Below are 5,000 nucleotides of genomic sequence, written 5' to 3' on the forward strand. Positions count from 1 at the left end.
TTACCCTTGTCTATGATTTTCGTTTGCTTCGAGTCGTTCAGTCCAATACTTACCCTTGTCTATGATTTTCGCTCTAAGCCCAGTCGCCCTGCGCTCTGGAAATCACATTCCAACTCTATCACCGATAGCGCTCACACCTTGGAAACCACATTTCACCCAGGGGACCTTAGGGTGGATTTTGAGCCTTTCGGGATTGCGAAACCATCATTTAACACTCTAAACTTAATTTCCGCAATCCCAGACGCACTTTCCATATGGTCTCCAAAAATGCGTGTGAGCTGACCTGGTCCCTTATAATAGGCAATGAACACGATTTTGGCAAAATATTTTTTTCAAAATTTTTTGACTCACCGGGTAAAATCGAATTTACTTGGGAAAAATGTTCTAGCAGGGGCCCTCCCATACAAATTTTTTTCTTCTCAAAAATGATTTTCGTTTCACTTTTCATACTCAGGGGAGTCTAAAATTGATGTTTTGAGTCACCATGAAAAAAAAATTTTTTTTGACCCGAGCTTGTGTCGGCGACCCAAAAATCGACGCACTTGGGAAATATGTTCTAGCAGGGGCCCTCCCATACAAAAATTTTTTCTTCTCAAAAATGATTTTCGTTTCACTTTTCATACTCAGGGGAGTCTAAAATTGATGTTTTGAGTCACCGTGAAAAAAAAATTTTTTTGACCCGAGCTTGTGTCGGCGACCCAAAATCGACGCACTTGGGAAAAATGTTCTAGCAGGGGCCCTCCCATACAAAAATTTTTTTTTGACTCACCGGGTAAAATGGTCGCACTTGGTAAAAATGTTCTAGCAGGGGCCCTCCCATACAAAATTTTTTTCTTCTCAAAAATGATTTTCGTTTCACTTTTCATACTCAGGGGAGTCTAAAATTGATGTTTTGAGTCACCGTGAAAAAAAAATTTTTTTGACCCGAGCTTGTGTCGGCGACCCAAAATCGACGCACTTGGGAAAAATGTTCTAGCAGGGGCCCTCCAATACAAAAATTTTTTTTTGACTCACCGGGTAAAATGGTCGCACTTGGTAAAAATGTTCTAGCAGGGGCCCTCCCATACAAAAATTTTTTCTTCTCAAAAATGATTTTCGTTTCACTTTTCATACTCAGGGGAGTCTAATATTGAAGTTTTGAGTCACCGTGAAAAAAATTTTTTTTGACTCACTGGGTAAAATGGTCGCACTTGGGAAAAATGTTCTAGCAGGGGCCCTCCCATACAAAAAATTTTTATTTCTCAAATCGATCCGTGGTTTCACTTTTCATACTCTAGGGCCCATTTGCTTCAACTTTGGAAAAAATTTTCGATGATGAAAAATTTTCGCCTTCGACGTCCATCGACCACTCGACCCGAACTTGGTACTTTTGTATGGAGGTACCCGAGTGGTGACTTTTTCATACAAAAATTTTTATTTCTCATATCGATCCGTGGTTTCACTTTTCATACTCTAGGGCCCAATTGCTTCAACTTTGGAAAAAATTTTCGATGATGAAAAATTTTCACCTTCGACGTCCATCGACCACTCGACCCGAACTTGGTACTTTTGTATGGAGGTACCCAAGTGGTGACTTTTTCATACAAAAATTTTTTTGCGAATACGTGTTCGTTCGCGATCATTAAGGCCATGAACCGCAAGTCCGCTGCGATAGAAATAGTGCATTGTAGTTACTCGACGAGAAAAAAAATCGGGACTTAGAAAAATTTTTGAAAGTCAAATCGTATTGACTTCCAACAGCACCAGATAATAAACACACATCGCCTGTTGCACCACAGATCGCATTTGACTTAACAAATCGCCTGTTGGTACGCACATCACCATCGACTTTACCAATCGCGTTTCGCACCGCTAATCCCACTTGGCGTGGAGCCACGCACATAATGTTGCGAGGAGAGTATTAATCGGGACTTAGCGTTTTAAGCTCGCGAACACTCCACTATGGGAGTGCACGCAAGCACCAACTGTACACACACAACACAACAATCACTCTCGCGAACACTCCATTCCCAAAGTGAACGCGAGCACCAGCAAGCATGGGTCGCCTGAGAGGATCGATGCGAACGCATCTCTACAACTCGCAGCTCCCAGCCTGTAGTCCCGTCGTTTGCGGGCGGTCGAAGGTGTCGAAACTAGTTGTATCCACGGTCGACGGAAACACAGCCACCAGGGTTCCCTGTGGTAAGGTACTTCCACGTGCAGCGTGCTCCCGCCCGTTGCGGCTCAGTCTAGTGCTATAGCGGGGATGAGACGTCAGTGTGCGCGGGGCAGCACCGACGGATCTCGGAGGGTTGTTAAGCCCGCTAGCTTCCGATCACCTAATGGGTTTGAGAAGCGCTATCAGCTCGGATTGGATACGACCTTAGAGGCGTTCAGGCATAATCCAGCGGACGTAGCGTCATACCAAAGTCCGGTCGAACTAGTATTGAGCCAGTGGTCCGTACCTGTGGTTCCTCTCGTACTGCACAGGAATTCCGTTAAGATAGCGGCAAACAGCACACACCAGTAGGGTAAAACTAACCTGTCTCACGACGGTCTAAACCCAGCTCACGTTCCCTTGAAAGGGTGAACAATCCTACGCTTGGTGAATTTTGCTTCACAATGATAGGAAGAGCCGACATCGAAGGATCAAAAAGCCACGTCGCTATGAACGCTTGGCGGCCACAAGCCAGTTATCCCTGTTATGCTCCCCCCCGCCTCACCATCGGCGAGTTCGAGCACTTTTTGGAGGCTCTGGAGCTGGAGGCGCTTCCCCATCCTCACGTCGTCGTAGCAGGCGACTTCAACGCTTGGCACGAGGAGTGGGGAAGTGAGCGCAACACCGTGCGAGGCGAGGAGCTGCTGTCCACCATCCAGCAGCTCGGGCTGAGGATACTCAACCGAGGTAGAACCCCAACGTTCGTCGGGAACGGCGTTGCCACTCCCAGTGTCGTCGACGTGTCGTTCGCGAGCGAATCCATCGCTCGACCCGACACCTGGGCAGTGGCCCCCGACTCGTTGGCGCGGTTTTATACGGCGTCCGACCACCGGTACATCCTTTTCACCGTCGGGCCGTCCTCCTCGCCTCAGCACCAGACCGAGCGGTATCAGCAGCGTCAGCAGCAGCAGCAGCAGCACCACCACCACCATCGGCGGCAGCAGCAGCAGCAGCAGCATCGACATCAGCGGCGCAACCATCAGCCCATCTCCCATCGCCAGGGCAGGAGATGGAAGGCCTCGCAGTTTTCGGCCGAGGCGTTCCGGGTGGCACTGCGAGCGGCGAGCTTCGAGGAGCGAGCGGTCAGCCAGGAGGGAATGGTCGATGCCATCTTGGAGGCATGCGACGAAACGATGGCGCGGGTCACCACGTCGCATCGTGACCCCCATCGAGCCCTCTTCTGGTGGACACCGGAGGTCACGCGCCTCCGCGAAGAGTGTGCAGCCGCTCGCGACCGGATGGTTGCCACGGTCGACCTGCAAGAGCGCAGCCTTGCAGCAGCGCACCACCGAACTGCGAGGCGAACGATGGAGAAGGCGATCCGGGCCAGCAAGCGGGCAGAGTTCGATGAGCTCATCCGACTCGCGGAGGAAAATGAGTTCGGGGCAGGCTACCGTGCTGTCATGTCTCGGCTTCGTGGCAGCTACGTGCCACCGGAGACGGACAGAGAGGAGCTGCAGCGGATCTCCGGGGACCTGTTCCCGACTCATCCACCTGTCGACTGGCCGGCAGAGGAGGACACCGAGGACGGGCAGTCGCTGACGCCCGTCACCACGAGCGAGCTGCTGGACATCGTGGGGAGCATGGCCAACCGGAAGGCGCCGGGTCTGGACGGGATCCCCAACGCAGCCGTCAGGACAGCGATCAGGGAGTACCCGGAGGTTTTTCGCCGCTTGTACCAGGACTGCCTGGACAGTGGCACGTTTCCTGCGTCGTGGAAGCGGCAGCGTCTGGTGTTGCTGCCCAAGCCAGGCAAACCTCCCGGGGAAAGCTCCTCGTACCGGCCGCTGTGCATGCTCGACGCACTCGGCAAGGTGTTGGAGCGCCTGATCCTGTCCCGGCTCAACGTCCACCTTGAGGATCCTGACGCTCCACGGCTGTCGGAGAGGCAGTATGGCTTCCGGAAAGGGCGATCCACCATCAGTGCGATCCAGCGGGTTGTTGAGGCTGGTAGGACGGCCATGTCCTTTCGCCGGACGAACCAGCGGGACAACCGCTGCTTGATGGTGGTCGCTTTAGACGTCCGCAACGCGTTCAACACCGCGTCTTGGCAGTCCATCGCCAACGCGTTGCTGGAGAAAGGTGTGCCATCCGCGCTAAGACGGATACTTAGGAGCTACTTCGAGGACCGGCGGCTGATCATCGAGACCAGCGAGGGCCCTGTCGAGCAGCACATCAGCGCGGGAGTTCCGCAAGGGTCCATTCTGGGCCCCACTCTGTGGAACGTGCTTTACGACGGGGTCCTGGGAGTGCCACTGCCACAGGGGACGGAGTTAATCGGCTATGCCGACGACTTGGTCCTGCTCGTCCCGGCGGTGACTCCCGAAGCCGCGGCCTCGAAGGCGGAGGCAGCGATCGCGATCGTCAGTAGCTGGATGTCCCGTCACCGTCTTGCCCTGGCGCCGGAGAAGACGGAGATGACGGTGATATCGAGCTTGAAGCGGCCTCCGGCGGTCAGCGTCGTCGTCGATGGTGTAGCGGTTCCTGCATCCAGATCCATCCGCTATCTGGGCGTGTGGCTGCAGGACCATCTGTCCTGGCTCCCGCACGTGGAGAAAGCTGCGGCAAAGGCGGAGAAGGTCGCCCAGGCGGTGACACGGCTTCTGCCGAATCACAGCGGCCCGAAATCGTCGCGAGCCCGCCTACTGGCGGCTGTAGCGGACTCCATCCTTCGCTACGGAGCCCCAGTATGGTCGGAAGGCTTGGAAAGACGACAATGCCGCAGGCTTGTCAGTCGAGTACAGCGCAAGACGGCGATTCGGGTCTGCAGAGCGTTCCGGACGGTGCGTGGCGAGACGGCAGT

Source organism: Anopheles moucheti (assembly GCF_943734755.1).
Source record: "Anopheles moucheti chromosome X unlocalized genomic scaffold, idAnoMoucSN_F20_07 X_unloc_35, whole genome shotgun sequence".
Lineage (NCBI taxonomy): Eukaryota > Metazoa > Arthropoda > Insecta > Diptera > Culicidae > Anopheles > Anopheles moucheti.